The sequence below is a fragment of the Ambystoma mexicanum genome, chromosome 7q (assembly GCF_040938575.1).
Source record: "Ambystoma mexicanum isolate Mex_15411 chromosome 7q, UKY_AmexF1_1, whole genome shotgun sequence".
In the NCBI taxonomy this organism is placed as follows: domain Eukaryota; kingdom Metazoa; phylum Chordata; class Amphibia; order Caudata; family Ambystomatidae; genus Ambystoma; species Ambystoma mexicanum.
In genome coordinates, this window is record NC_090941.1 from 1,032,812,169 (window position 1) to 1,032,836,682 (window position 24,514).

Consider the following 24,514-nt stretch of genomic DNA (forward strand, 5'->3'; position numbering starts at 1 on the left):
CCCTGGAAATCTTTATTAACACTTTGGCTATCATGGTAAATGGATGGAAACATACCAAAAAAGGAGACCTGTAAAAACCCCGGGAACCAGGCAGATGGGTCTCGAAGTAAGAGATGCACTAATCGGACCCCAAAGAGACAAGATCTTGGCTAGCAAAACCCCTGTCCGGTATCCCGTCGCTCCCGTCATGGAGGTGACTGGAGTTCCAATCCTCTACAGCGTTGCTGACCCCCTGAAAATAATCTGTTTGCAGCACAATGTCCAGATCTAGACGAAAACACCAGGATTCCCTTGTTAGGACTGGTAGGGCCTAGGACCTAGTTTCCCCCAATGATTGACCTATCTAATCTCCGACACGTTGTCTATCCAGAGGACAACACAGAGGATCCCCATAATCTTGAGAAAGGCTCATGTCCCTAAAAGAACTCATCATAGCCCCAAACAATCAATTTGCCATATCTTCTGTAATCGGACCACCGTCCATTTATGGAAATCCAACCTATCTAGGCCCCCAACCTGCTCTGTTGGTATTTTACTCCAGAATGACATCCAAATTGCACTGCCATTCCAGGCATCCCTGTACCTGAGCCACCAATGGAGCTTTAACCTACCGTCTGTGACAGAACACCAACAGCTAGAAAGATGGATTCCTGCAAAGATGTCTTGGTCTTGGGGCGCTGCAGTGCCCTGCAATGGGCCAGGAAGAAAACTAGGATGGAAGCTGACAACACCCTGCAACCCTCGTCAATTGCCTGAGAGAGACCCTCCCCTTTCCTAAGGAGGAGAGGTATTCCCTTCTTATCTTGGAGAGCCTGCCATCTGGAAGGAGAACAATCAGAGCTTAAATCTATATTGAAGGCCAGAAACTCAATAAATTCCGTACGCTACAATATGTACTTTTTGACAGTAATAACAAACCCCCAACGTTTGTAGAAGGGATAGGGTTAACGCCAGATGAGCCCTAAGAATCTAAGAGCCCTAAGTAAAACATCATCTAAGTAAATTAATATGTGGATCCCTTGGACCTGAAGTGAGCCACTACCTGCTTCATCAACTTGGTGAAGCACTAGGATTGACGAAAGGCCCCACTGACAGGAGGCAAACTGCCAAGCGCGAGACCCCCATAGAGCTGAAGAAAAAAAAGGGGGTCCTGGTGGGGAGGAAAGACAGGGACCACCAGGTAATCTGAGAAAACTGACAGACTGTGACGGACACTGAGACCACTGCCCTTTTAGAAAGCATGAGGTCTCAGCCCTCTGCAACCACCAAACCCTGTTTGACCTTGTCAAACACTGGAGAATAAAACCCCAAAGGAAAGTATAACAGAAAATGTTTTACAGGTGGAGTGGGGGAGGGGGGAGGAAAGCTACAATTCAATTAGAAAAAATCCCTTTACCATCTGCAACACCCAGGAATTTGAGTATATAATCTCCCACTAGGGAAGACATCTGTGCAGACAGTAAAATAGTAACTTGTAGATCCATTGGGGTCCCTCACTCTGGGAAAAAACGAGTCACCAACAAACTGCCTTGGGCCGTAGGGCCGTAGGACCCACCTCCTTTTCTGCCATGACTGTCAGCTTGTAATCAAGTCGCATGAGGAGGAACCTACACTGCTCAAATGAGCTGGAGGTATCGACGTTGCCGAGCAGGCAACTGTTCTCTAAATTTGGCCTCAGAAGACCTGCACGTTAATCGGGGTATCAGACATGACTTCCTCCTCTGGTAGTTGAAAATTCTGGGCCAGCGGACACTCTTGCTATTTGCACTGACAGTTTCTCAAGACCTTATGAAAAAGAAAGCATGAACTGGTCAATTTCTGGAGCGAGGGCCACCCTATCTGGACCCACTGTTCTAGAGAGAAATCCCACTAACATTAAGGCCCTGGTCCTTAGGGAGAGAAAAAAGAGCCGGGTCTAACTTTCTCCTGCGCCTTTTGGAGACCAGTCAGAGACCTCCGAAACATCTGTAGATGAAAGAAAAAGACGGCATGCAGAAGCAGGAGCTACTTGACCAATAGGTAATATATACAGGGACTGTAGGGACCCCTGCCACCTACGCTTTGACCCTTTCCCAAGAGAAGACATGAGTAGGGGAAGTTAATGGACTGAGTTGTCCTTGAACATGCCTAGTGCATTTACAGGGAACTTGAACTGAAATGGGAGAAATAACTTCCAGGAAAGGGTGAAAAATCCGTAATTTAATTATGGCAAATGCATAACTGAGGACTGACAGGACAGTTAATAAAACAATTTTCCTTCCGGCATCTTGAGAGCCGCTCATTACTACCCACTGTGTGTGGAGCTCATTTCCCCGACCTTGGAAGGAAGAAAGGCTTAGTTTGGCCCTGCCAATATTCGAACCTGTCTCGACAGGCTTTCCACAGATGTCAAAGCGAGCGCTCTATTCCCTGTGCCATGTAATCATCTTCACCTGCGCCACAGGGCCCTACTAGTCAGGGAGGCTGTCCTATAGGTCTGTAAACCACTTCTTCCTCACTTTTATTAGAAGCTCTAACCTGAGTGCTAGCATTCAGAGCACATGACGGCCAACACTCAAGAAAATGTACATATATACATACCCTGTAAATGTATAAATTGTAAATGGGTAGTAGATGAAATATATCAATATATATATATATAAACTGCCGAGCAGGCAAGGGTTAACCAAAACATTTTTTAACACAGCCTCAATTGCCAAAACACAGACACGCCAACGAGCTGGCGAAGCACATAGCTGCTACCTTAGCACGGTGTGGCAGAAAGCAGCACGCGATAAAGTATCTTGCAAATTTCCTCAGGCAAGCCTAAGCCGAGCAGGCTATTTAGACGCCCACCGTGGGCGGGCAGTTACATGAGAAAAAATATTAAGAACAATAAATAAAAATCCGAATGATTCCCAAAATGTTTACATAATATACAGTTGAGCAGGTCCCTAGCTTGTAAGCAGTCTTCCAACCTTTTGCTCATAGGCATGTGCATATAGTAATTGCACCACGAAATCCCATTTTAAGGAAGTAGGGAGAAAAACCCTGCAAGCAGCAAAGCGGGCATAATATTGCATACAGGGTGGGCAGGCCAAGGAAAAAGGGAGGAAAACCTGCGAGCGCCGGGCCTGAAGTAAAAGCTTACACACAGGCCCGAGCACGAGGAGGAATAGGAGCGAAATTCCCCGCAAGCACAAACACAAGGACACAGCGTGGGTGGTCCCAGGAAAGAGGGAAGCCCCGCGAGCGAGCGCCGAGCCTGAAGCAATCGCTTCCAGAACAGGCCCAACGCTAGCAGGAACGCAGCCGAAATTGCTGCGCGCATAACAAATACCCACATTAAAGAGGGGCTCGCGCACGCCGAGCCTGAAGCTAATGCTTCTGACAGGCTTGCATGCAGCGCGCCTACAATTTTTTCAACCGCGAAACGAAGCGACGGACGTTCCACAGTTACAAACACTATGAAAAACAAAATAACATTCTTTTACAGTTACTACCACACAAATAATCAATATAATACATGTTACATGCTCATAAACTAACCACTGACTAGCAGCAAGACACAACTGAAAGGAGTGACTTGGCTTGTGGCGTCAGCAGCAAAGAAAGAGGAGTTGGGATTAAAGTAAAGGACATATATAGAGGAGGGTCCCTACCCATCGGTCACCTGCAGGTCATGACCTGTCCTCCATGTTGGATTGGGGAGTTCCCCTTACATTGACCGTGAACTTTATTTAGTTCTGTTATTTAAACGTTTTTGTTTGTAAAAGTTTTTTCTTTGCTGCTGTGGTTGTCAAAAGTAAAAAAGATTTGCATAATATGAAACCTCCTATCGTGTCATAGAATTTAGTTACATCTTGAACAGGAATAAAGAAGGTTTGTATGATTTGCAGTGTCTGTCTCCTTTCATTCGAGTTGCCACAGGCCCGTTGCAGAGGCCCCGCACTTGAGGGCGCTTTGTCAGCCCCCCTCCCACAGCTTCCTGTGGAATCTCATATTCTCTTTAAAGTCGCCTGTGTAATGTATAATTCTACTTATCTAGGGAAGCCAGTGTCTATGGAAGACGAGCTTCAGACTTTCCTGGTTTTAATTGAAAAGTGACATTTCATTTTAGCCTGAGAAAGGTATCCTACGTCTAGAGATGGAAGAGAGAGAATGATCGAGAGGGGAGAAAGAGGAGAAGAGGTTGTCCAACTCCATGCCTCGAGGGCTGGCAAAAAACCGTAGTCTGAAGGTCATGTAAAATAGGTTAGGGTCAAAATTAGGTGAACCGATTTAAGGTAACCTAAAAGCCAGGTCAGTTTCATCCTCTGACCCCACAGGCCCTCCCCACCCTCTCTGGCCCCCCCGTGTTGTTCCTTTGGGCCCCCCCCCTCCCTTCCCGCACACAGGAGTCTGTCCTGATACAATCTGGTTTCATCATCATTGTCTTGTGGCCAATGCTGGATTTTACTGTTATGGACTTCACTGATTCACGGTGGGTCACCCTTTCTCAACTCTCATGCTGGACTTCCTTTGCATCTTGTACTCATGGTGGCCCTGAATCATGCTGTTCCCATCTTCATCTTGTATCCTGGCTTGCAACATTATCTGTTACTACTGACTTCTCCAATTGTATTCGCTCTCCACTCTTGCTTCTCCACTCTTTTTGACTGCTTACTCTCTGTTCTCTCCTCCTTTCCCTTCTCCCTTTTCCTATCTCCTCCCCTTACTTTCTTCTATGCACTTACTCTATCAGAATTGTCCCTGGACCTAATATGATAGCAACCTCGTCTGTTTCCCCCACCCTCCCATTACTGTTGTTTTCCTCCCCACCACCCCTCCAGCACTATCTGAAATGTCGTCAGGCCTAGTATGATAGTCACTTGTTTTGTTCCTCCCCTCCCTTTCTGCACCCCTCTCCCTCACCTTTTGTTTTTCTCCTGCTCTACCAGAAATGTCGTCAGGCCTAGTACGGTAGTTGCTTGTCTGTTTCCATTTCCTTCCCACTCTCCCCCTCCCTTCCTTATCTATGTCTTAGCTCTTGCACTATCTGAAATGTCGTCAGGCCGAGTACGATAGTTAATTTCACATCTTTACTGTTCATGGCCTGTAAGAATGTCGTTGTGTTTTCCCTTGTTCCCTCCCTTGCCTTGAAGCGCCTTGAAACACATTGTCTATAGGCGCTATATAAATAAACAATCATATCATAACCAATTGCCCATTCACGGTGCATTGCAAAGAAACAACCAATTCAAGCCAACCGCAATGAACGTAAAGGTTGCATTGCTGAAATAAATACGATTTATTTGAAATAAAAGAGTGAAAAAGGTTTCCCTAACTAAGGTTTAGAAAGATGGGCGTAGAGTTGGTTAGGACTAAGTGAAAAGGGTCAGAAGTCTACAGAGGTCTTAATGAAAATAAAAATCTTAACAGGACACACAAGATGTCTCTCAGGATCAGCTGCTTCTGCCATAGTCCTTTGAAGCGCTGACAAAGATGCACTGAATTTCTAAGCACTACCACGCTGAAAACAGTCTCATGAAAGAGTGCAAGCTCTTCCAGACGAGGTCGAGAATGTCAGCGAAACAGACATAACCTTCAGCCGGTTAAGGGATCGTCTTTGTCGTCCTACATGATGGGTTTGAGAGCCGAGGTCCATGCCCAGACATGGGCCTCCATTTGGGTTTATGTGCTCCTGAGTCATTCCAACTCGACTGCAGGGATTCTTATCGTGGGAGGGAGGGCACTGGTATCTGAGCCTGGGGTGGAAAACTGCTGTATGGTACACTTTAGAAAGATGAGTCTTTGCTATACAGGACTAGAGCGTTTTAGGCCAGTCCACAGTTTTCAAAGCGGATGCATGTCCACTACCTGCAGGACTAGGATTCTTGGCACAGGCTCCAGTGCCTGCTGGTTTGCATTGCAGCCCTGTGTCTCTCCAAGGCCAGTGCTTGGATTGGTACAGGATTTCATGTAGCAGAGAGTTGCTACGGCACTCAGGATCCAGTCCAGCGGATACAATCTACAGTCAATATTTACAGCGCTATGCACATAATTTAAGATGAGATCAAATCCCCATCCCCGAAGGTCCCCCGACATATCTAATGGAAGGAGCCGGAGTCTCAAGGACTGCACATCTCATTCCATCGAAAGGGTCTGAGCAGTCTACTATGTCACAAGCTCATTGGATGAGGATTGTATCTTTACTTCCTGCCTGATCTGCTCCTTTTGGTCTGATCTGCTCCTTTTGATCTCTCTCTGCTCCTTTCTGTCTTGGTTTGCACTCTGAGGCCTATGGGGGTGTAGCGCGTTAAAGAATTAAAAATAAATAAATAAGTTGGCGTGTTCAGGGTCTTTGCAAGCAATTAACTCATAAATAGCCATGCAGAACTGACCCCAAAGCTCCAAACGTGAAGGATGGTCAGCAGGTTGTTTAATAAGCTAGATGCCCCCCCTTCAAAGTTTAAGATGAATCAGACAAATGTGGAAGTCAAATCGGTTCAACTTTGAACTTTAATAGCCAATTCATACAAACAGCCAACCTTCTAAGAGCTTGCCATCCAATTCTAACCTACTATGGGCTGGGGTGTGGTCCGTAAAGAGCTTAAAACCTTTATCCCATAAGCAAAACCTGGCCCTATTCTTGATCCTATAGAAATCTCTTTAGAGGGCGGTCCTGTCGTGGAACACCAACACAGTAAGGCCTGGCAAAATTACACCAGAAACCTATGAGACTACGAAGGGGGCAGAAGCGAGAAGGTTTTGCAAAAGGTTAAGTAACACCAGGTGTACACAATAAAGACACTCCCTGGAATGAAGACTTGCTGGGAGGAGGGGCGCCACTAAGAGCTGAGAACGGGTTCGACACAAACACCCCCCATTCTGGAATGGCCAAAGAAAGGAAGGAGAGCAAAAGAACTCTAGCCTCCAGGCGAAGATGGAGTCACACACTACGATTGCGAGGATGGGTCCCAGTGAAAAAGAAAAAGCAAGAGAAGGGGCCACAAAGTCAGCAAGGGGAGTCACATCAGTTTTGCATCGCCGCCGGGCCATGTCCCATTTCCTTGAGGCCACACTCCTGGCTGCAGATGGTGGGTCAGTGTTTGTGTAGCTGCATAAATGCCCGGCCTCACAATAGCCTCCCACTCCATGTCAAATCAACTCCTCCTTGGTTGGGGTCTGTGCCTAACTGTTTCCGATAGCACATGAGCTGGGCTTACGTTGATATAATTATCACCTCTTTGAGCTTGGGCCACAGCAACCTTTTGACAATGAATAGGAGTGTTCACATGAACAAGCGGGAGTGTCCTTGTAGTTGCCCCAGGAGCTTGTCGTCACATTTCCTTCCTGACTCAAGGGTGCTATAGGTTTCCCTTTACCACCCCTCATAAACCATGGAAGCTCTCTTCGGGACTCCCTAAAGGCTCCATGGGCATCAATCCCCCCTAACATGTCGTCGGGGCAGCTTGCTCTCCAGTATCACCCTTCTTTGTCCCTTAGGCTAAGGATACCTTGCGAACTTTGGGTCTTGGAATTCCCGTGGGTTTCTGCATCTAATAGGGCCTTCGTTTTTAGGGTCGCTGGCATCAGGGTTGAGACTGAGGCTGGTGATTGACTGAGGGAATCCTCAGTGTACTTCCTCCGGGCTGTACATCACAGAGAAGTTGTAATGCATCACCCCTAGGGACACCGCAGCCCCATTACCCAGCCTTTTGCTGGGAACTTCATCACATGGGACAAGCTCCTCTCGAGCTACTGCATATCCGGCTTCGGGGAAGAAAATGCTCGGTATCCTGCTTCTACGAGGCTCCAGTTCCGATTGGCTCTCTGCTCTTCACTGCGGAACTCTACGCGGATGTGACCCATAAACCTGCAGGTATAGACCACTTACTGTCTTCACTGACCAAGTGTAGATCCAGGCCTACACAGTTGGTGGTCTTCCCTTGGGTTTCCTGGTATACCGCGATTCCTCTGCCTCTCAACCATCCCGCTTGGTTGTTGCTCACAACGGGGTTGCCGCTCTGTATAGTATCAATGTGGAGATGGTAGTAGGAGCCCAGCGCGGTTGTGGCCATTTTGGCCCTGGTCAGCTCCACCCCACTCGTCATAAAATTTTAATTTTCTAAGACCGTATGTTTTTTTGTGTCAGGAAAATAAATATTTCTACTAAAATAATATTTCTATTTATGCCTGACTGTGCCACACCTCGTACCTGTCCTCTGAACGGGGAATTCCAAGAACTCTCAGCCCTCTCAGATTTGAATCACCCCTTAATTATTCCCTCCTTGCTCTGAGTTACACATACATACATTGTTCCTTTCAGATTCAATTAACACTGAGTTTCCCTGCCTTCTGCCTAATTCACAAGAAAATACAGCATTTTGTACACACTAAGAAACATACAGTTCATTTACTACAAACAAAGATGCAAACTACATCTTTTCGATGGGGATGTTCACTTTTTTTCTTTATTAATTTTGTCCAGAAAGATCTTTTTGGTTCTAGGGGATTTGGTTGAGTTTCTTTTAACAAATTAGATTTTTTTTTCTTTTAATCACCCCCCCACTATATTTATTATTACCCCACCACCCCCAACATATATTTCCGGACAAATTCGGCCCAAAAAAGTAGACGACTTCTACCTTGAGCAAACCTCCCCAACCCCCCCTTTTTAGTGGGTAGTTTTCTGTCCCATGAGTAAATCCCTATATTATGATATGATATGGCATTTATAATGCGCCTATACACAAGTGTTTCAAGGCGCGACGAGGCAAGGGAGGGGAAACAGAGGGAGGACAAGAACAACGATCTTACTAGGCCAGGTGTCATTGCGATCGCGCAAGTGCAGGGGAAGTGGGAAGGGGAGAAGTGCCACAATACAGAAATAATATGTCAAAGTAAGACGTTTAAAGCACTCTGGCAACAGCCACTTACTTCTGGGACTGATGCCTGCATTGACCTATTTTACTTTGACCCTGTACAAGCACTTCATATATACACAAACGGCGCAGTGGGCTTCAATACAACAAGGCTGCTGAAGACCTCTCAAAAAATGCCCCAACAAAGGTTTTATTGTGGGCATATACATTCTAAGCAACTGGGGACAACCAACAGTCCTTCAAACCAGTCAAGGCTCGTCTCTTCCCTCAGTGAACTATTTTGGCCGGGTTGAATAATGCGATGCCACAAAGGAAAGGTTTAGTCTCTTGTATTTTTCTCCAAGCTCCATTAGCACCCGGCAGGGGGGAGCCAGCCAATCAGGTGGCAGGAATGCTGCCTCGAACCGCCACTGTAAGCCTGCGTTCCAAGCCGCCTGACGGCCGGCTCCTCCCTCTACCATCTTTCACCCATCCCCCTCTGATCCCATTTTTAATATTTGTAAACCCCCCAAACTTACCTTATTGCGGCTGCTGCGGCACTCGCCACCGCAGCCGCACCTTCCTCTGTGCTCAGAACAGCCGCCAATCTTCTTTTTTAGCACCCCGGGTTGGTGCTTTGGTAACCCAGGGTGCTAATGGCGTTAACGCCCGATCTGGCCCGCCACATTGTTTCCCCACCATTCTCCCCCACTAACCGGTTCCAGAACTTACCAAGAACTCAGGGCTCACTTGGATGCAACAGCCATCTTCTTGTGTGTCAGTTTGCCTCTTGCAACAGGTCAGCGCCTTGAGGCCACCTCAGTGATCTGTGTGCCATCTATTAAACACTCATACTCACTCATATGCTGCCCCGCCCACTCTTCACGCATGCCCAGCCGGGTGCCTTCCGGCCAGGAGCAGGGTAACCAGCAATCCCGTGGCCGGCATCATTTCAGGGCATTTTTTCCAACAGCATTGCTGTTCGATCTACGTCTGCTGCTGTCCCTGCAGACCAGGTGGGAAGCTGCTATGTAAGATTTTTTGTTTTTTTATAAGTAAGTGTTTTTGTTTTGATCTGTAATTACCAATTTTTCTGATCAACAACAACACAATAATGGTAAATAGGCCGAGAGCTTAGAAGCAAGTGGCAGAATCGACTATTGGATAGTGAGTGGATGAGGGAGTGAGTGAGTGAGCGAGTAAATGAGTGAGTGAATATTTTTACATTTTTAATGTGTAAACTCCACGGAACGTACTGCCCTCAAGCATTGTATGGGGATTTTGTTTAATTTGGCTGGGTTCCTCCTTGCATTCAGAACCACTTTTTGCTCACTTCCCCCCTTCTGCGCCACTTAGCCCTTTCCCAGATCCCTCCTCTTCTGAGTCACCCGCATGACCCGTTTCCCTCCTCTTATGGGTCCCTCCTCATATCAGGGTCTCTCTGGTCTGGATTGGTCCAGGCCTCTATAGCCCTCCTTATACTCTTTTGTGACTGTAATTGTGATGTGTTTGCATGTATTATGGTGATGTGATGTGTTTGGTGTACATCATGAATGCACTTCTTGGTATTGTCAAGGAATCCTGCACTCCCCCTCTCCTCACTCCCCCTTTTCTGTTTCACCCCGCACTCGCAGCCCAGTGCTTTGAAGGAACTGCTTTTGCAATCGTCACTTGCTACCTGCTACCATATCTCCTTCCTCCCTTTCCTCTCTAAAATACTTGAACGTGTCACCTTGACACTGATTCTCTACTTCCCCTATCCCAATCTGGCTTTCGTCCACTCTACAGAAACTGCTCTTTTTGATGTCTCCCCCTCCATTCTGTCAGCCCGCCATGCTAGACTCTCTTCTGGTCTTATTCTTCTCAATCTATCGGCGGCCTTTCATACTGTGTACTACCCACTCTTCTCTCTACTCTCTTCTCCCTTGGCTTCTCTGGCTCTGTTTTGCAGTCAGTCCGCTCGTATCTTGACAATTGTTCATTTTCTATATCCTGCGCTGGGCTTGGCCTGCGGCTGGGCCTGGGCTTCGATTCTTATTCTTCTCAATCTATCGGTTGCCTTTGATACTGTTGACCACCCCACTCTTCTCTCGACTCTCTACTCTCTCCTCCCTTGGTTTCTCTGGCTCTGTCTTGCAGTGTTTCCGCTCGTATCTTGACAACTATTCCTTTTCTATATCCTGCGCTGGGCTTGGGCCAGGGATGGGCCTGGGCTTCGATTCTTATTCTTCTCAATCTATCGGTTGCCTTTGATACTGTTGACCACCCCACTCTTCTCTCGACTCTCTACTCTCTCCTCCCTTGGTTTCTCTGGCTCTGTCTTGCAGTGTTTCCGCTCGTATCTTGACAACTATTCCTTTTCTATATCCTGCGCTGGGCTTGGGCCAGGGATGGGCCTGGGCTGGGCTTCGATTCTTATTCTTCTCAATCTATCGGTTGCCTTTGATACTGTTGACCACCCCACTCTTCTCTCGACTCTCTACTCTCTCCTCCCTTGGTTTCTCTGGCTCTGTCTTGCAGTGTTTCCGCTCGTATCTTGACAACTATTCCTTTTCTATATCCTGCGCTGGGCTTGGGCCAGGGATGGGCCTGGGCTGGGCTTCGATTCTTATTCTTCTCAATCTATCGGTTGCCTTTGATACTGTTGACCACCCCACTCTTCTCTCGACTCTTTACTCTCTCCTCCCTTGGTTTCTCTGGCTCTGTCTTGCAGTGTTTCCGCTCGTATCTTGACAACTATTCCTTTTCTATATCCTGCGCTGGGCTTGGGCCAGGGATGGGCCTGGGCTGGGCTTCGATTCTTATTCTTCTCAATCTATCGGTTGCCTTTGGTACTGTTGACCACCCCACTTTTCTCTCGACTCGCTACCTCTCTCCTGCCTTGGTTTCTCTGCCTCTGTCTTGCAGTGGTTCCACTCTTATCTTTATAGCACAAAAGAAGGGTGGAGGAACACAACAATTTATTAACAGAACCCTATTTCTAAACTCTACCTATACCTCGAGAAGAACTCTCCTATCCCTATGGCCAACAGCCCCTAGGTCATGCTGTTGTACCGCCTATCTAATGGGGATAGCACAGCGAGAAATATCGCTACTCTTGAACTACGCTAAATTGTTATAAAAAGTTATGCTGGTTAACTTCTGCACAAATAAATCAGAGAGCTCGGATCTTATAAAAATTTGCCATCAAGAAAGGCACTGATTGCAACCTTTATTCTGCCTCTTTCTCGAAATTGTATCACAAATTGAATTTAATAAAAGCACCAATCAGACGTACCACGAAGTCGTAGCACCCCTTTTGGTCTGCCAGTTCTCAGCAACGTATCCCTTCATTTGAAAAGGATATAGAACTGCCCGCTCTTTGTAGTCTGAATCTAGGTATCGAAAGGAGATGGGTCTGGGAGGACTGCATCTGTCTGATGGATTGTGGTTTTAGGAATTTTCTGGTGAGATATCTAGGGGCCGTATTGGTCAGGCATTTGTGTGTTATGGACAATGTTTTGAATGGATTGCGCTTGTGCATTGGAAACCAATGAAGGTTTCTTCTGGCTGTAGACATGAGGACTCTCTTACGGAGATTTAGGGTGGCTCTGACAGCGTAATTCTTAATGGTCTGAAGCTCTTTGATCATGGCCGTGGTCATTCCAGCGAAGAGTGCATTGCAGTTGTCCAGTCTTGAAACTATCAAGGCTCTTGCTAGTATGACACAGATCTCAGGAGAGAGAAAAGGACTACAAGCAGTGCTTAGTTTTGTGGTGTATGCTGCTGCTGAAGCGATAGCATTTACCTGTCTTGATAGTGATAATGAGGCGTCTAAGTATACGTCCAGCGTTTTTACTTCTTTAGAAACTGTGATGGTATTGCCGCCAATGATGGAGTTGTAAGCTTTGTCAAGTTTATTCAGTAATAGTTGGGACCCCACCAATAGCAACTCCGTTTTATCATCATTCAGGCATAATGAGTGCATTGCCATCCAGGCTTGGATGGTTTGGTAGATTCTGCCAAGGGTGTTTGTGTGAAGTGTATAGGATCCTTATAGGGGGGGGGTGAGGATTTGGGAACCACCAGCGTAATTTGTGTAGGTGGTACCCAATGAGTCTAGACAGTCAAAGAGAGGTATTGTGAATATATTGTATAGCGTTGGGGGAAGACAGGACTCTGCACAAAACCGGGGCCTGGCTTGGCTGAAGCAGTGGATGAGAACACTCATAGTTCTATTCGATAGAAAGGAGGCAGTTCAGGCTATGGCTTTTGAAGAGAAGTGGCCTGCTGACGAAAGATGTTGGCAAAGTATTTTATGATCTACTAAATCGAACGCTGCTGACAAGTCCAGTAGGAGGAGAAGGGCAAGTTTACCTTTGTCTTTCAGTTCGTCAATCTGTATTTTCAAGTCTATAAGAGCTGATTCCCTCCCGTGCCAGGGGCAGAACCCTGTCTGGCGCAATCCTAGGAGTTTGTTAGTTTCTAGATGATTCTGGATTTGTAGATAGGCCACTTGGTCCAGAATTTTAAGCAGGAATGGCACCGTTGTGATTGGGCGGTAGCTGGTAGGAATGTCCGGATATAAGGTGAGCTTCTTGAGGAGTGGCAAGACCCAGGCATCTTTAAGATCGGAAGGCAGACAGCTGTAGGCGAATGAAGCATTAATAAGGGCAGTAAAGAAAGGTGCCAGTTCATGATTGTGGCTGGGCAAATGTCTTGTTGGCATCTGGATGGTTTTAGACCTTGGGAGAGTTTGATGGTTTCAGGTTCAGAGACTGGGTTGAACTCAAACCTTTGGACTTGAATTGTATTCAGCGCAGAACTCAGTTCACTTGAGAAGCATAGTACTTACGTATGGGCAGGTTTTATTATTTTCTCTAATATTTTGTTTTGGAGACCAGAGATTTTGGTAAGCAATGCATTTTGTATGTTGGAACACCATACTTTGTCAATAGAGCAGTTAGGCGGTAAAGGGGCTGGGATTCCAGTTCCCTTAGTACGGCAAAGAGCTCACGGGATCCCAAATTTTATTTGGCAATTCTTTCATTAAAGGAGGACCTTTTAGCTAAAAGTATGGCCTGTTTATATGTTTTAGCCATTGAGGTAAAGTTATCTTTGTTTGAAGGTGAATGGTACTTTTTCCAGCAACTCTTAGTTGATCGTTTCACAACTTGCATTGATTTAAGCCTTGGTGTGAACCACGTGTTTAAATGGATGTATACTAATTAACCTTTTCACAATTGACCTCGGGAGAATTGACCTCGGGATAATTGACCTAATTTAAAAGGTCAATTAGGACATGTATGTGGGGGGAACCCCCTGGAATCCCCCACCCAATCCAAAGCCCACCCAACTCCCCATCCTATCCCCTTCTATTATTTATAATCCAAAACCAACCCAATACATATATAAAATAACTAAAATAATATAATCGTCAATTGTGCAGAAGGTCAATTAGGACCACTATAATTAGGTCAATTAGGACAAAAGGTCAATTGTAAAAGTTCAATTTGGGTAATACTGTGTAAATGGGCTAGGGGCTTTTGTTTTCCATTAGTCAGTGGGGATAAATCATTAATTGCTAAAAGCATGATTTGGTTATACAATTCAACGAAGGTGGTAGGGCACCGGTGCCGGTAATCCCTTACCGCCCTACTACGAGTTCCCTTTGAGGGTCCTCCCTTAACGCCTGGTTTTTCCATGCGCAATTTGCGGTACTGTTATTAGCACCTTCCCCATTCCCATTGAGCCCCATGGGGGCTCAATGGGAATGGGGAAGGGCCCTGGTGAATGGGGAATTACCGGTCACGCCAACCTTGGAATGGACCGGTAATTGCTCAATCACCAGGGTGGAGTCGGAACGAGTTTGGAGGCAGCCATGGCGCTAAAAGCATGTAATGAGGCCCATAGAATGAGGTGGCATGGGAGCATAGAGCAGAGCAGGAGTTGACATCCGTTGCCAGCGCAGTAATGATGCCGCTACATTGGGAGGTTTGAGTCATCTTTTTGGGATTGTCATGATAGGATTGCAGGGCCGGGTAGAGCGGAACAGAACGATGGAAGGACTGCAGGAGTCTGTGCTGTTGTGGCTGCTAAGCTGCAAATTGCTGTTAGTCAGGGGGAGCTCAACTTTTGTGAGACAAAGGTCACGGTAGAAAGAGTTATTTCGCATGAGCGGATCTCGCCTAGTGTTAGTATCGGATAGGATTACTTGATTGACAGCGATTGTGTTGTGCAGAGGATAGGCCTGGAGTTCCGTGCACCCAAGCAGTCATTCCTAGCCTTAGGGTGTGGGGGTTTGGAGACACGTGGGCCGCTGGGGCGGGTGTGTGTTTGAAAGCCTAATATTTCTTGCGATGGTCGGGTGCGGTGCACATTTGAGAGGCCTGGAAACGTTTGCTGATGGTGGTGGGGCGCTGCTACCATGTACATGTGGCTGTGAGCTCATGCAAGCCAGTTTAAGAGAATCAAGGAATGGGGTAGGGCGGATTGTGTCAAAGTAGGGTATGGTATGAGACATTGAGTGCGAGATGTAACGCTTAATCGAATATGAAGCTGCATACCTGGGAGAGGCGTTAGTTGTCAGGCGGCATCCAGAGGCCTGACAGGGCCGGACAGGGGAACACACGATGAGCCTTATCAGAGGGCCTTTGCAGGAGGCCGGCAACACATGCCGGCTCCCAGGTCCGCTGTAAATATGATTGTCGTTTCTCCAATCAGAGGAGGCTGAAGGCCGGCTTTCGGCAACAAGCAACTCGGTTGCCTTGACTATGGATATTTCGGCGGCTATTTTCAAATGGCTTTCCGGAGCATTATTCATGACATTACACAAATATTTAACATCAGAGGCAGGCATTTCGTTTTCAAATTGCAGCAGGATTGAGCTAAGCCACTCACAGCTTACCTGCTTTTCAGATGTATGCAAGCGGTCTCGATGATTTTCAGTGGTCGCTAGCAATTGATCTGTTCTGTATTAGTATCTGGTCGTATCTTGACAACCGTTCCTTTTCTATATCCTGGGCTGGGCTTTGATTCGTATTCTTCTCAATCTATTGGCTGCCTTTGATAATGTTGACCACCCCATTCTTCTCTCTACTCTCTCCTCCCTGGGTTTCTCCGGGTCTGTCTTGTGGTGGTTCCACTCGTACCTTGGCAACCATTCCTTTTCTATATCCTGGGCTGATCTTCGATTCTTATTCTTCTCCATCTATTGGATGCCTTTGATACTCGTGACCACCCCACTCTTCTCTCTACTATCGCTTCCCTTGGGTTCTCTGGCTCTGTCTTGCCGAGGTTCTATTCATATCTTGACAACCGTTCCTTTTCTATATCCTGGGCTGGGCTTGAATTCTTATTCTTCTCAATCTATCAGCTGCCTTTGACACTTGGACCACTCGACCCTTCTCTCTACTCTCTACTCTCTACCCTCTCCTCCCTTGGTTTCTCTGTCTTTTATCTTGACAACCATTCCTTTTCTATATCCTGGGCTCCTCCATCTTTATTTTACTTTATGGCGTTCCCTAATGCTCAGTCCTGGGAGCTCTCCTTTCTTCTCTCTCCACTGCTCCCCTATCTGCAATCATTTCTTCATTTGGACTATCCTCAAATGTGTATACTGACTTCCAGATCTTTGTCTCCTTCTCCAGATTTTCAGGATCTTTCCATGCTTTTTGTTCTCCCTGCTTCGCCTCAGTCAATTCTTAGATGCACTCCCGTTTTCTAACCTTACATACCTTAAAAACAGAGATCCTATTTTGTCCATCGACCTCTGTTCCTCCACCTCTTCCTCCCGCAACTCTCTCATTCCCCCTCCTCTCTCCCCCCTTTCTACCACAGCTCGTAACTTAGGTGTTATCTTTGGCTCATCCCAATCCTTTGCTCCTGACATTTCTAGCATCGATTGTATCTGCAGGTTTCAAATCTGTAATATTCGTGAATCCAGTCCAAGCCTGACCTTTCACGCCACTAAATTACTTATTTCTACTCTTGTATTCTCATGCCTTGACTACTGTTCCTCTCCTGTCATTGGTCCACCCGCATACCAACTTGCCCTCTGCAGCCTATTTTCAACTCAGCGATTCGCACCCTCTGTCGTCCCTCACCCTGCACCCACATTTCTGCATCTCAATGCTTTCTTCCATTTTCCCTGCATTGTTTTTAAATGTACTCACAGCCTGGCCCCTCCCTCTCTCTCCTCTATGCTCTCATTCTACAGTCCTTCTCGCTCTATTTGTTCTGAATCCCAGTTCCTTCTCTATGTCCCCATCTCGCTTCCACTCTTTTACACTCCTTGCCCCAAACCCCTGGCACTCTCTCTTGATGTTGGTTCGACACTTCTCTCTATCTTTTTCGCTCTCGTCTGAAAAACTTGCTTCTTAAATCTGACCATTCATTTCCTTTCGTCAGCTTCATAAAATATGTACTGTCTTAAATATGGCGTACAGCGCTTTGGCGAAAGTGTTTTTATAAATGAAATAAAATACAAACAAACCACATAATAAAACAACAATACAATAAAGATAAAAGTATATTAAAAAAAAAATGCTGCAGACCTCCAAAAGGGCATTAGAATCGTTCTCTTTTCTTACTTAAACACCACTGCCAACGCCCGAGGGCAAAACTTTGAAGGTGAACATTGCAATTAATCCGATTCATTTTTCGAGTCATAAACTCATCCAGAGGGATTTAATCGCAGCTGTGCTGAAAGTGGTGCCTAATTGGATTGTTAAATCACACACCACCCACCGAGGGCGTTTTGCGTATTAATTGCTGCACTGCTGTGAACACGTCACTGCTTGTGGTGTGCTGCACAGTACACCACCCTGCCTACCTTTCATCTCAGGAGGAGGATTCTGCCATCACAAATACTGAATTCATCATGGCATCTTTCCTTCAACAATAAAAAGGGGAAGGAAGGCTAACCAGTGACTTATTTCTGAAAGAGACAAGTGGACACAACTGTGGGCTTTCCTGGCATAGTAGCGTGCCAACATCTCTGCTTGTTTGCTCATGAGAGTTGGCACGGCGCATTTAGGAGGCCTTTATAGTCAACCCAAAGTTTGAAGGCTGGAGGCACCAACGGTCCCTAGGCTCATACTGGTCTAAAGGGCAATGCCCCAAGTGTAAGTCCAACATGCCAGGAAGACTTGAGGCATCAACAGTACCCAGTCACATGCCTAAAGGGCAATATCTGAAGTGCAGGCCCAGCATGCTGGGAAGACTGGAGGTATCAACAGTACCCAGGCTCTTACTGGCCTAAAGGCCAATGCCCCAAGTGTAGGAACTACATGCTGTGAAGGCGAGAGGCACCAACAGTCCCCAGGCTATTACTGGCCTACAGGGCAATGCCCCAAGTGTAGGAACTATATGCTGTGAAGGCGAGAGGCACCAACAGTCCCCAGGCTATTACTGGCCTAAAGGGCAATGCCCCACGTGTAGGAACTACATGCTGTGAAGGCGAGAGGCACCAACAGTCCCCAGGCTCTTACTGGCCTAAAGGGCAATGCCCCACGTGTAGGAACTACATGCTGTGAAGGCTAGAGGCACAAACAGTCCCCAGGCTCTTACTGGCCTAAAGGGCAATGCCCCAAGTGTAAGCTCAACATGCCAGGAAGACTTGAGGCATCAACAGTACCCAGTCACATGCCTAAAGGGCAATGCCGGACGTGCTGTCCCAGCATGCTGGGATGACTTGAGGCATCAACAGTCCCCAGGCTTTTACTGGCCTAAAGGGCAATGCCCCAAGTGTAGGAACTACATGCTGTCAAGGTGAGAGGCACCAACAGTCCCCAGGCTCTTACTGGCCTAAAGGGCAATGCCCCAAGTGTAGGAACTACATGCTGTGAAGGCGAGAGGCACCAACAGTCCCCAGGCTCTTACTGGCCTAAAGGGCAATGCCCCAAGTGTAGGAACTACATGCAGTGAAGGCGAGAGGCACCAACAGTCCCCAGGCTTTTACTGGCCTAAAGGACAATGCCCCAAGTGTAGGAACTACATGCTGTGAAGGCGAGAGGCACCAACAGTCCCCAGGCGCTTACTGGCCTAAAGGGCAATGCCCCAAGTGTAGGAACTACATGTTGGGAAGACTGGAGGCATCAACAGTCCCCAGGCACTTACTGGCTTAAAGGGCAATGCCCCAAGTGTAGGAACTACATGCTGCCAAGGCGAGAGGCACCAACAGTCCCCAGGCTCTTACTGGCCTAAAGGGCAATGCCCCAAGTGCAGGAACTACATGCTGTGAAGGCGAGAGGCACCAACAGTCCCCAGGCTCTTACTGGCCTAAAGGGCAATGCCACAAGTGTAGGAACTACATGCAGTGAATGCGAGAGGCACCAACAGTCCCCAGGCTTTTACTGGCCTAAAGGGCAATGCCCCAAGTGTAGGAACTACATGCTGTGAAGGCGAGAGGCACCAACAGTCCCCAGGTGCTTACTGGCCTAAAGGGCAATGCCCCAAGTGTAGGAACTACATGTTGGGAAGACTGGAGGCATCAACAGTCCCCAGGTGCTTACTGGCTTAAAGGCCAATGCCCCAAGTGTAGGAACTACATGCTGTGAAGGCGAGAGGCACCAACAGTCCCCAGGCTCTTACTGGCCTAAAGGGCAATGCCCCAAGTGTAGGAACTACATGCTGGGAAGACTGGAGGCATCAACAGTACCCAGGTGCTTACTGGCCTAAAGGCCAATGCCCCAAGTGTAGGAACTACTTGCTGTGAAGGCGAGAGGCACCAACAGTCCCCAGGCTCTTACTGGCCTAAAGGGCAATGCCCCAAGTGTAGGAACTACATGCTGTGAAGGCGAGAGGCATCAACAGTCCCCAGGCTCTTACTGGCCTAAAGGGCAATGCCCCACGTGTAGGAACTACATGCTGGGAAGGCGAGAGGAACCAACAGTCCCCAGGCTCTTACTGGCCTAAAGGGCAATGCCCCAAGTGTAGGAACTACATGCTGGGAAGACTGGAGGCATCAACAGTCCCCAGGCGCTTACTGGCCTAAAGGGCAATGCCCCAAGTGTAGGAACTACATACTGTGAAGGCGAGAGGCACTAACAGTCCCCAGGCTCTTACTGGCCTAAAGGGCAATGCCTCAAATGTAGGAACTACATGCTGTGAAGGCGAGAGGCACCAACAGTCCCCAGGCTCTTACTGGAACTACATGCTGGGAAGACTGGAGGCATCAACAGTACCCAGGCGCTTACTGGCCTAAAGGCCAATGCCCCAAGTGTAGGAACTACATGCTGTGAAGGCGAGAGGCACCAACAGTCCCCAGGCTCTTACTGGCCTAAAGGGCAATGCCCCAAGTGTAGGAACTACATGCTATGAAGGCGAGAGGCACCAACAGTCCCCAGGCTCTTACTGGCCTAAAGGGCAATGCCCCAAGTGTAGGAACTACATGCTGTGAAGGCGAGAGGCACCAACAGTCCCCAGGCTCTTACTGGCTGTTAAGACGGATTTCTGAACTCTGTCCTGGTGGCGCAGAAGTTCAGAAGGCCAACCTAATTACTTGGAACAGGGTAACCTCTGGACGAGCCAGACCAATTAAGGTAGCGATCGCGGCGGTCAAGACTAGGTCTCAAGAGGGGTGAGGGTGACTGAAAGCCCGCAATGAGCACACAAAGCAAGAGCGCTTACAAACTACTCCAAACAGTTGTTATATCAAAAATATATACACATTTATTTTAAGGCCTTTAAAATAATGACCGTAGCGAGAAAATCACAATATCACAGTATTAAGCCAACACATACCATATCAACACAATATATATACAAATACGACAGTCGCAAGCATTAGAGGCACGAAATGTGTAGTCCACCTGCAAGGGAAGGAAAACAGGCAGTGCGATAATGCTTTAGACTCAGTTCGCCTTCAGCGGCACCTAACTAGATGGAAGTCCGAGCCCTGCGAAGAGTGGAGCCTTGTGCTCAAAGTACCTGCACACGCTGGTGCCAACGGGCAAAAGGAGAAGCTCTTCGGAGGAAGTCAGGCAGTTCGGGTTAGTGCACAACAGAAGAAGAACAGGTTCCGCGACTCAAGCGCAGCCTCCACAGCGAGCAGAAGCAGAGTGCGAGTACGGACAAAAGGGTGCTGTTTTTACACAGCAGGGAAAAGCAATGGGCTACTGCAGGAGGGCGACCAGATCCTAGCTATACTACTCACCGGTCCCCGATGCAAGCAGACCCAGGCTTCTCCACGTTAGTTTCAGCAGCTGGCAGGTTCAGAAGAGTCGGGAAATGCCTCGTCGTCGTGTAGAGCAAAAAGACGTCCCAATCGAAGAAACCTGCACAGTTTTGTCACCACAGCAGGGCAACGGAGCGGCCGTGTGTATCCGAGCCAAATGTACACTCCTCCCTTCAGACCTGGGAACGCCAAGTGCACGAAGCGTGGGAGAGTGACAAGGACTCGAGATACAACACAACCTGGCGGCGGTTACAGAGCAGGACTCCCTTGTAAGCTGGTCAGTCAGCTGGATGGCCCAGAGACGCTTCCGAAGGCTTACTTGGCAGGAGATGATGAAGTCACCGGGAATAGCTGTTCCTGCTATTCCAAAGGTCGGAGCACCAGTACAGGCCTTCTGGTTCGATCAAAGGAGGAAAGGGTTTCACAGGACGACAGCAGTGCAAAGGAGGATTCCTTCAGCGGGTCACCAGCGATTCCTCGGTCCAGCCTTGTGGTTGCAGGATACTTGGCTCCTGTATTCCTTCGTTCGTGAGAACTCAGGAGATCGACATGGTAGTGGTGTTTCCAGCCCCCTCTTATCCACGGTTCCCTTCGCGCCAAAACGGAGGGGAGCCAATGGGAGATCCGCTCATCAACACACATACCATACGTGGACCAATCACGGACCACGGTGGTCCCAGGCATTCACACCACCCTAGACTCTCTGGCACCCAGGATGTGTATTGGGACCAGACATCCCAGCCCACACCCTGGAGGCACACAAACGACATGTAGAAGCCTGCGAAAGCAACCAGGTTTCGCGGGAAAGTACATGCCCAAATAAGGAAGGCCCCGGGTCGCTCGACCTGGGGAAGGTGAAGGGAGCAAGACGGTCAGTGGATAGGACAAAGGAGCCTCGTGGTCTGGCCATTTTGGGAGCCAGGCCACCATTTTGGGTTCAGTGCGAAAAACACGCTCAGAACGCCAAAAGGAGCTCAAAATACACAAATCGATCGCTGCCACCATTCCAGTCCCTGAATGACTTGCACCGATCAAAATACCATCCTAAAAGAGTATCTAGGGCCTGTAGAAGGCTAGAGACCCAAGAGAGCTGTAACTTAGCTTACAGTGCCCTCTTGTGTCATGTTGCACTAAAGCCGCAGCATGATAAAAGAAACTACGGGAAACAGCGTTCCCCGGTACTGACTGTCTTAAGGGCATGTCAGTTTCCCCGTAAGAAAGGAGCGAAAGCCCAGAGGAGTGCGGCAGAAGGCTGCACTTCTCTGGCAAAGTCAAGAACAAGGTGAAAAACAACAGCAAAAAGTTTAGGGGTTGCCACATGGAAGGAAAATTACCTACAATTACGAAATCTTTCCTAACACTCGCCCCTCCCAGACTATGGACAGGGGGAACTAATCCACCCCTGGACGAGTCTCTTGTTCAGGTCGGTTAAACATTCTGGACAACCCATCAGCATTGCTATGTTGGACACCTGGCCTATGCTCAATAGTGAAGTCGAAGCCTTGTAGACTTATGGACCACCTAAGCAACTTTGGATTCTCCCCCTTCATATTCATTAGCCACTTTAACGGCTTATGGTCAGTTTGCACAGTGAAGTGGGTCCCATAGAGGTAGGGCCTCAGCTTCCTTAGGGCCCACACAACAGAGAAACATTCTTTCTCTACCGTGGACCATAAAGCTGGCGACTAATAAAACCGATAGGGTGTTCCTTACCCTTCTCATCTACTTGTGATAATACAGCTCCTATCCCAGTGTCAGAGGCGTCCGTCTGCACGATAAAAGGTCTTTGATAATCAGGGGCCCTAAGGACAGGGGCCTGGCACAAGGAGTCTTTTAAGCCATTGAAGGCCTTCTCACACTCGTCGGTCCAAGTTACCTTCTTGGGTTTCTTCGGAGTTGTGAGGGCAGTCAGAGGAGCAGCTATGGTGCCATAGTCTGCCACAAAATTGCGGTAATACCCCGTGAGTCCTAAGAAGGCTCTCACTTGGGTTTGCGTAGTGGGGGTAGGCCAGTCTTGTACTGCTTGTACTTTACTGGGTAGAAGCTGTATCCTCCCTCCACCTACTTCATGTCCAAGGTAAACCACTGAGCCTTGTCCAATCTGGCATTTACTAGCCTTTATGGTCAAGTGGGCTTTCTGAAGAGCCTGGAGCACAATCCCGAGGTGTTTCACATGGTCTTCCCAGGTGGCACTGAAAACTGCTATATCGTCCAGATATGCAAGACAGAATTCGTCCAACCCATTCAACACATGATTCACAAGCCTCTGGAAAGTGGCAGGTGCATTCTTCAACCCGAACGGCATTACCCGGAATTGGTAAAGGCCGTCTGGAGTAGAAAATGCTGTCTTCTCCTTGGCATGTTCTGCTAAAGCTATTTGCCAATAGCCAGCAGTGAGGTCAAACGTGCTGAGGTACTTGGAGGCACCCAAAGTATCCACCAGCTCATCTGTTCGAGGCAAGGGGTGTGCATCTGTCTTGGTGACAGCATTCAGAGTCCTGTAATCCACGCAGAACCTCAATTCAGAAGTGCCTGCCTTTGGAACCAACACCACAGGGCTGGACCAAGGACTACTAGAGGGTTCAATCACCCCAAGATCTAACATTTTGTTGACCTCGGTCTTAATATAAGACCGTACTTTGTCTGACATCCTGTATCCCCTACTTTTGGTAGGTACACTGTCTCCTGTGTCAATGTTATGTTTGCACCAAGGTGTCAAACCAGGGGACTGTGAAAACAGGGGGGAAAACTGCCTAAGCAAACTTTTCACCTCAGCCTGCTGATCAGAAGTCAGGTGAGGGCCCACTCGGACACCCTCAAAGGAGCTAGCTGAAGGACCGCTTTGGAACAGGTCGGGAAGAGGTTCAGACTCCTCTTCCTCAACGTCTGAAGCCAGTAGCAGTGCTGCGATTTCGACTCTTGGGACGAAAGCCTTCAGCCTATTCACGTGAAACACTTTTGGAGCCTGTCCAGGCCTTCCAAGGTCCACTAAATAGTTCACCTCACCCAGGGGCTCCACCACTGTGTAAGGGCCTGACCATTTGTCCTGTAAAGCTCGAGGCCTTATGGGATTCATAATCAGGACTTGCTGACCAGGTGTAAAGTTGATGAGGGAAGCTTTCTGGTCGTACCAATGTTTCACCAGCGCTTGCCCTGCCTTCAATTTATCACTAGCCAAGCCCATCAGAAGTACCATCCGTTTTCTGAGCCCTAGCACATAATCAACTACGTTGGTAGTAACAGGGGGAGTGGGCATCTCCCATCCCTCTTTGACGATGGCTAAGGGTCCCCGTACGGGATGACCGAACAGAAGTTCGAAGGGGCTGAAGCCAACACCCTCCTGTGGTACCTCTCGGTAGGCAAACAGTAAGCATGGTAAAAGAAGATCCCATTTTCTTCTCTGAGGTTTCTCCAGAGCCCCAATCATGCTCTTTAACGTTCTGTTGAAACGTTCCACCAGACCATTGGTCTGGGGGTGGTATGCAGAAGAGAACTTGTAGGTGACCCCACATTCTTTCCACATAGCCTGCAT

The 24,514-nt window shown here is 47.9% G+C and overlaps 1 protein-coding gene across 3 annotated transcripts in view; it reads right to left on the bottom strand.

The window, feature by feature from the left end:
• The window catches only part of LOC138528567 (neuronal acetylcholine receptor subunit alpha-10-like), a 444,635-nt gene that overhangs the window by 139,007 nt on the left and 281,114 nt on the right, over nucleotides 1-24,514 (bottom strand). Inside the window, exon 1 of one of the 3 annotated variants that reach the window (XM_069640338.1) lies at nucleotides 9,558-9,713. The exons of the other annotated variants lie outside the window; for them this stretch is intronic. The gene's annotated coding sequence lies outside the window, so the exon portion shown is untranslated. Of the gene's footprint in view, nucleotides 1-9,557; nucleotides 9,714-24,514 lie in introns of those variants that run through there. 3 annotated transcript variants of the gene reach the window in all.